Source organism: Salmo trutta, chromosome 25 (assembly GCF_901001165.1).
Source record: "Salmo trutta chromosome 25, fSalTru1.1, whole genome shotgun sequence".
In the NCBI taxonomy this organism is placed as follows: Eukaryota; Metazoa; Chordata; class Actinopteri; order Salmoniformes; family Salmonidae; genus Salmo; species Salmo trutta.
This window is the reverse complement of record NC_042981.1, coordinates 46731536-46740465: the sequence shown is the minus strand read 5'-3', so window position 1 is coordinate 46740465 and position 8930 is coordinate 46731536.

Genomic DNA, 8930 nt, shown 5'->3' with positions numbered 1-8930 from the left:
TCCATTGCGAGTTGGCCAATAGGTTTGACCATCCAATTCCTCTACTGAAAGTTAACTTTTAGACTACCAATACCGACAGAATAAGAACAAGTCTTTGATATTAATTATTAGTCTGCAGCTAAGTACTCGATATCATCGAACGCGAAGACCGACGAAACATCCATTCTATAACGACATTAATGATTGTCGCTTTGAAAGAACCATTCTAACAGAGAGTGAACGTGGACAAAACTCTTCAACAGAACAGAACAGAACAGAACTCTCCAACAAGGATCCCGACACACACTGAGCGTAAATATATATTGATTGTAATTGTTCCCGAATGAGTGAGCGTTCATGTGCAAAGGATTAGCATATCAATTGTTAATATTAATGAACTCTGTGTGCCTTCCCGATCTCCTAGTTAATTACAGTTAACCTGTTAGGGTATAGGTGGCAGTATTGAGACTTTTTTGAAAAAAGATGTGCCCATTTTTAAATGCCTCCTACACCTACCCAGTAACTACAATATGCATATACTTATTATATATGGATAGAAAACACCCTAAAGTTTCAAAAACTGTTTGAATGGTGTCTGTGAGTATAACAGAACTCATTTGGCAGGCAAAACCCTGAGACAGATTCTGACAGGAAGTGGATACCTGATGTGTTGAATTGACTTTGAGCCTATGCCATTGAAAAACAAAGGGGGTTAGGAATATTCTGGCACTTCCTATTGCTTCCACAAGATGTCCCCAGCCTTTACAAAGTGTTTTGAGTGTTCTACAGTGAGATCTGACCGAATAAGAGCCATGGAACGTGATGGTCCATCATTCACCCTGGCGCGCGATTTGATGGTGGGTACTCTCATTCCGAAACGTTTTAAAAGAAAACCCAATGGTCCGCCTTGAATTTTATTCATGTTCTGGTTAAAAAAGGCCCTAATGATTTATGCGATACAACGTTTGACATGTTTGAACGAACGGAAATATATTTTTTCCGTTCTTGAAGTGAAGTGAAGTCCGGCTGGCTTAGATCATGCGCTACAACACGGAGGTTTTTCGACATAAATGATGAGCTTTTTTGAACAAAAATACATTCGTTATGGACCTGGGACTCTTTGGAAGTGACATCTGATGAAGAGAATCAAAGGTAATGGATTATTTATATAGTATTTTCGATTTTAGATTCCTCCAACATGGCGGTTAGTCTGTATCGCGATGCGTATTTTTCTGGCGCAGTGCTCAGATTATTGCAAAGTGTGATTTCCCAGTAAGGTTAATTTAAAATCTGACAAGTCCATTGCGTTCAAGAGATGTAAATCTATAATTCTTTGAATGACAATATAATATTTTAGCAATGTTTTCTAATATTAATTAATTATTTTGTCGTCATGACTTGACTGCCGGTATTGGAGGGAAACGATTTCCTGAACATCAACGCCATAGTAAAACACTGTTTTTAGATATAAATATGAACTTGATAGAACTAAAAATGCATGCATTGTCTAACAAAATGTCCTAGGAGTGTCATCTGATGGAGATTGTAAAAGGTTAGTGCATAATTTTAGCTGATTGTATGGTTTTGGTGACGCATGTCTTTGAATCGACAATGCATTGCACACAGCTATTGTCAATGTACTCTCCTAACATAACCTAACTTTATGCTTTCCCCGTAAAACCTTTTTGAAATCGGTAAACGTGGTTAGATTAAGAAGATGTTTATCTTTCAAAGGCTGTAAGTTAGTTGTATGTTTGAGAAATTTGAATTTGTACATTTATTTGGTTTCAAATTTGCCGCTCTTGAAATGCACCTGCTGTTGATAGGGTGCGCCACAGGTGGCACGCTAACGTCCCAGGTAGCCTCAAGAAGTTAAACGATTAATCAGTTTAATCGCGTGATAATAATTAGTTATTTTGATAAACGTGTCTTCAGTTTAATGGTGCCCAAAGACACGACAGTACGCAAGTATAAACACCATGGAACCACACAGCCGTCATACCGCTCAGGAAGGAGACGCATTCTGTCTCCTAGAGATGAACGTACTTGGTGCAAAAAGTGCAAATCAATCCCAGAATAACAGCAAAGGACCTTGTGAAGATGCTGGAGGAAACAGGTACAAACAGGTACAGTATCTATATCCACAGTAAAACAAGTCCTATGTCGACATATCCTGAAAGGCCGATCAGCAAGGAAGAAGCCACTGCTCCAAAACCGCCATAAAAAAGCCAGACTATGGTTTTTAACTGCACATGGGGACAAAGATAGTACTTTTTGGAGACATGTCCTCTGGTCTGATAAAACAAAAATAGAACTGTTTGGCCATAATGACCGTTGTTATGTTTGGAGGAAAAAGGGGGACGCTTGCAAGCCGAAGAACACCATCCCAACCTTGAAGCACGGGGGTGGCAGCATCATGTTGTGAGGGTGTTTTGCTGGTGCACTTCACAAAATAGATGGCATCATGAGGAAGCAAAATTACGTGGATATATTGAAGCAACATCTCAAGACATCAGTCAGGAAGTTAAAGCTTGGTCACAGATGGGTCTTCCAAATGGACAATGACCCCAAGCATACTTCCAAAGTTGTGGCAAAATGGCTTAAGGACAACAAAGTCAAGGTATTGGAGTGGCCATCACAAAGCCTTGACCTCAATCCTGTAGAAAATGTGTTGGCAGAACTGAAAAAGTGTGTGCGGGCAAGGAGGCCTACAAACCTGATTCAGTTACACCAGCTATGTGAGGAGGAATGGGCCAAAATTCACCCAACTTATTGTGGGAAGCTTGTGGAAGGCTACCTGAAACATTTGACCCAAGTTAAACAATTTAAAGGCAATGCTACCAAATACTAATTGAGTGTATGTAAACTTCTGACCCATTGGGAATGTGATGAAAGAAGTAAAAGCTGAAATAAATCATTATCTCTACTATTATTCTGACATTTCACATTATTAAAATAAAGTGGTGATCCTAACTGACCTAAGACAGGGAATTTTTACTGGGATTAAATGTCAGGAATTGTGAAAAACTGAGTTTAAATGTATTTGGCTAAGGTGTATGTAAACTTCCAACTTCAACTGTATGCGTTTCTGCTGTGAATTGCTTTAACATGCTGTTCTCTGCTAATTACCCTGCTGTTTTTTTCTTGTTCTTTCCCCTGAAGAGTGCAAGAGTGTCATGATGGGCTTTCCACTACGTTGAGACATTAACATCGGAGTTCCTTAACGGAGTTACTCCATCAGATGGTGCTGTTTTTACTGCTTGGATATTAAACCGGCTAGGTAATATTGCAATTGGCGTAAAACTAAAACAAAATAACGAATAAATCAAATCCATTACCTGGTTGCTGTTTTTTTGTCTGCCTGCTTTTCCCACACGGGTCTTCCCCGTTTTTTGCAGAGGTACTGGGTAATTTATCCCTCACCAGGTTCCTAATCCCACAAAATAAGCTCTCCCAGGGCATCGGACACTTGCTTCGTGGCCTTGTTGGCTTGGCTGAGCTTATGGCTTCCCTTTGTGATCCCCCTGGCAATCCCCATACCTCATGTATGCACTGCCTTGGTTTGAGAAACACGGAGAGGGCGGTGGAGCGCCCTACTGGATGCCTGTTTTGTGTGGTGTTCTCAGAACGCCTGCGCCTGGCGTGATTGTAGGCCATGCGCGAGTGGGTCGGCCAGGCTCGGGCTCAGGCTGGGGACGAGGTCCCTCCCTCAGGAGTGGTGCGCCAGCGAGCTGTTAGCCCCTCTACTGGGCCCAGTACCCCTCACAGGAAGCGTGGCCAGAGCCACCACAGGCAGAGCCCATCTGCTGCCAGATGGGCTCTGCCTGGACGGGGGCAGGAGTCGGACCGCTGGGCCCACCTTGAAAGGAGTGTGCATGCCCTGCGTCAGGAGGTTGATAGCTTCAATGGCAACGACAGCTGTTCCCTGTTGGCCAGTGATAGGCTGTTCCTGGGGATGATGCTGGCACTCTTCACCACCATGAGCGGGGCCACCAGGCTGACAGGCCATCAGAAGCCGGCAGCGGGGCACTATCGCCGCTAGCGGCTCGAGAGGCTATGAGGAGCCTACTCACTCGGGTCTCCACTGCACTGGATATAAAACTGGTTGACAGTGATGACTCCATCTGTCCCCATCTCTGCTGAGTTCTGCAAGGCCTTGCAGGAGAGCTTGGGGCGCTTCTGACTCACAGCAGAGACTGGAGTTATGTTGCGGGCGCAGAGTCACTTGGACACCATGATAGCTGCCATGTTCCTCCCGAACCGGGAGATTATAGGGCGGAACCCGCGACTGAAGCCGGGACCCCTCAGAGTCTTTGATGCAGACTTGAAAGCCACATATGGGTCCCTCTCCCCTCTGCTGCAGGCCTACCTGCAGACTCTGTTGCCCCGGCTGCAGGAGGGCACAGAGGAGCTCCTCCGGGAAGTGATGGAGGTGTCTTGCCTGCTTTCTCTGCTCCAGAGGGATGTGGCCTGCGCCAATGGACAGGCCATGGCGCAGGTGGTTACCTCCCGTCGCCATCTCTGGTTGGCCCAATCCCATCTGCCAGCTGCTCTCCAGAGCACATTTATCCCCCACCATCACCCCAGGGCTGACGTTTGGCCCAGGGGTTGATGACATTCTGGAGCGGACCGATAAGATTTTTCAAGACCGGGAGACCCTGAGACGGTTCATGCCGCCTCCTCAGGCCCCGGGTACAAGGCTGACGGACCGTCGCCACCCACCTGCACCCAAACGATGGTGGGGTCCCTTTCCTGCCCCATTGCCTCGTGCTGAGAGACGACAGCGGGGAGGGGCCCAGCATGTGGCGGCGCAACAACCTGACAACCGTCACCGCCATAGGGACATGCCTGGGAGGCCCAGGCGCTCGGGGCACCAGAGGAGAGGAGGGCCCCAGCAGGTCCCCTGACACACCCTTCCCTGGCATCGTCTGCTTCTCCTGGTTTCAAAGGGCAAAGTGGGAGGAGGATGTGGAGTCCCCCTGGGTGTTGTCCACAATGCTCGAGGGGTCCCGACTCCAATTCCGGTGCTGGACCCCATCCTTCAGGGACCTTCATGTCACCTGGATGATTGTCTGATTTGTGCTCCGACCACACGTCGGAGCACAAATCCTGTCAGACAGAGACATGCTCCTGACCCACGTCGGCAGGCTGGGCATTACTGTAAACATCAAGAAGAGTCATCTGACACCCACTGGTGGGCAGGCGTGCTCCTCATGCTCCTTTCTCGCAGGTGGGGTGGAGATGCTGAGGATGTGCCGCAGGTAGCTGATCAGCACAGACACCTCCCAGATCGGCTGGGGGGGTGTGACCAAGGGCAGATCGGCCAGCGGCTGTTGGCTACCCCCTTGGAGTGGCAGGCACATCAATGCACTTGAGCTCCGAGCAGTACTGCTGGCCCTGCGGTCTTTCCTTCCACATCTGAAGGGAAGACATGTCCTGGTGAGAACGTACAACACGACAGTGGTGGCTTACATCAACCATTAGGGTGGACTGAGGTCCCACCGCCTCCATATTATGGCACAGGAGCTCCTTCTCTGGGCTCAGGGATGTCTATCATCTTTACGCACAGTGCAGTGCACATACATGGCATCCTGAATGTAACAGGGGATATGCTCGAGGGAGGGCCACCACCTTGGGACTGGAGCCTACATCCCCAGGTGGTGCAGCACCTGTGGGACAAGATCAGGAGGGCACAGGTGGACCTGTTTCCCTCCCTGGACAATGCACACTGCCCCCTGTGGTACTCCATGTCAGAGCCACCAGGGCCTCTGGCTTGGATGCTCTGGCTCACGATTGGCCAGGGCTGGAACTTCACGCATTCCCCCCTTTTCCCCTGATCCAGGCTGTGCTGGACAGGACCAGGATGGCGGAGCATCGTCTGCTGCTGGTGGCACCATACTCATACTGGCCCAGACGACCCTGGTTCAGCCTTCTCCTGTCCCTGTTGTCTGGGACACCTTGGCATCTGTCCCTGAGACCCGACCTGCTGTCTCAGGCCGGGGGAACTCTGTGGCATCTAAGACCACACCGCCTCAGTCTGTGGGCTTGGCCGCTGAACGACACCAATGGTCCATGTTAGGACTACAGGCGGGCGTAATGAACACCATGCAGAGCACAAGGGAACCGGCTACAACCGCGGCATACCAGTTGTGCTGGCGGTTGCTCTGTTCTTGGTGCACTGGTATTGAGGTTGTGCCCGAGTCATGCGGGGTGCAGTATGTCCTCCAATACCTGCAGTCTCGCTTGGATGAGGGCTTGGCTGCCTCTACACTGAGAGGGTATTTTGCTATATCTGCCTGCCATGTGGGGTGGATGGACAGGCCAGTGGGGCTCCATCCCTTGGTCTCCAGGTTTATGAAGGGGGTTTGAGCTGGGATCTGGATGTGGTCTTGGCAGCTTTGGCAAAGCCACCTTTCAAACCATTGGAGTCTGCCTCCCTGAAACACCTCTCTATGAAGGTGGCTTTCTTGGTAGCGATTACTTCCATGAAGAGGGTGGGTGAGCTCCATGCTCTTTCGGTAAGTTCTGAGTGCTACCGGATGGACCCCGGCGGGAGGAGTATCTCTCTCTGACCCAACCCTTCATTCCTCCCGAAGGTTCTGTCAGACAAGGATGTGAACATCCCTTTTATGCTGTCTGCTTACGACCCCCTGGCAGTGGCGGGTGAGTCTGGGCCTCCCTCCGGCATGCTGTGCCCTGTGCGGGCACTGGCTGCCTATGTGAAGCGGACACGGTCAGTGAGAACAACAGACCAGCTCTTTGTCTGCTATGGTAAGAGAGTCCTGGGAGCTGGGCTATCAAAGCAGAGGCTCTCTCACTGGATCATAGATGTGATTACGACAGCATACCACAGTGCTGGGATCTGTGGTGGCACATTCAACACGAGTTGTGGCTGCGTCCTGGGCTCTACGGAGAGGAGTGCCCCTCGCTGATATCAGTGCTGTGGCCAGCTGGGCTTCCTCTTGCAACTTTGCTAAGTACTATCGGGTAAATGTGGCACTTCCCTCTGCGGTTGGTTCAGCGGTCCTGGGCGTCGCCTCCCCTTCCGGGGACTTTGCCGGGTCCCCCCTTCCACATTGAAGGCCCCTGCGTCTCGATCCTGTGCTGGGACTTCACGGCTGGTGACTAAATCTGGTACGGGTATACCAATATATTGGAGTGATCCAATATAGTGAAACATAACGAAGGTTATGTATGTAACCACGGTTATGGGAGCTATATGGATCACTCCAATCCTCTACGGTGCTAGAGGCTCCTCAAAAATGATGTAGCGAACATGTGTCACGGCCATGGGTTCTATATATAGGGGCGGACCCCAGCTGTGACACAGGTGTACACAGGAGTAAATCTGTAAAGTCAAGGGATAAAGATTTTTGTTGGATACCTTAGCAACTAAAATACCATAATCTTCTAGAGCATTGGCTAACTTCTCCAGTTGTTCAATGAAGAGACCTATGGTTGGATTTACTTAAAATAAAATAAATATACGGAATTAAAGCCGGTGGGGTTAGAAGGTACCAACGTTAATAGTATACACAATTATAGTGTCATTAACAACATAAAACTACACTACAAATGGCAAACATACTGTAATGAAACAGGGGAATAGCATGAGGTAACTAGCGGGCTGCAAACCCCAGATGCATGGGCAAATGAAGAATTCCCTAACCAGCAGCCACAACCCCAATAAGGGTATAATACCCCTTTGGGGGTGGTAAGGCAACTATAAAGTATGGTCGTTTATAATACTATTATAATGACTAGGACTTGTTATTAGTATTGTAACAACCCATGCCTAGGTAAGCTCATTACGATCTCAGAGTGAACCACTGCTCCCTATTGGACTGGGAGACCCAGGTTTGAGACACGCAAAGGGTGTTGCACGGTCGCTGTTCAATGGGCATATCAAGCCCCCCACATGTATACGCCTCTCCGAGGGCCTCAAGGGTGCCATATGACTCCTGACACCAATGCAGCAAAAGGTGCCAGTGCAATGCCCCTTGCAGGTCTTAAAACCTCCCAGCCACATTGGGGAGATTGTAACGTGCCAACCTGGGCAAGGGTGGTTATCTGTACATTATTGTCATTTTGTCAAGAAACTGCAATTGTTTTTCAGTGTAATATGTCCACTGGCAAGTCTACAAGGCATCTTGGGGTCTCGTATTTTTCTCACCTCTTAATGTCACTTACCTTGGTTTCCAAAGTATACAAAAAAAATATTTCCAGATTGCATGTTCTCATAAAAATGGTCACCTGTGTGCTCAATTAATTTATTTTTGTTCTTATTTTTTTTTCACACCAAATACAAACATACTGTCACATTCTGACCAGTAAAGGGGTTATTTGTTATTGTAGTTTGGTCAGGACGTGGCAGGGGGTGTTTGTTTTATGTGGTTCAGGGTTTGTTGGGTTATGTTATTATGTAAGAGGGGTGTTTGTTTAGAGTGTTCGGTCTATGTTAGTTCTCGTCTTTCTATGTCTATGTTTAGTTAATGGGGTTGACCTTCAATTGGAAGCAGCTGCTCCTTGTTGCTTCTAATTGAAGGTTTTATTTAAAAGGGGTGTTTTTCCTATGGGATTTGTGGGTAGTTGTCTCCTGTTTTGTGTCTGTACACCTGACAGGACTGTTTAGTATTGTTTTTTGTATATTTGTTTGTTTTCCTTCTTCAACATTAAAAAGATGAGTATACACGTTCCCGCTGCATTTTGGTCTGATCCTTATGACACCCGTTACACACACACACACACACACACACACACACACACACACACACACACACACACACACACACACACAACAACTTGCATACCCACAAACGACTACATCTTCTCTGCCCAGACCCGCATGCTTAAACCTCCATCCCTAGTGCCTGCATTATTGTATGCCACATGGCCTTAAATTGAACCATGCTATTTCAATATTTTTATAATAAATCACTTGATTTTTCCAT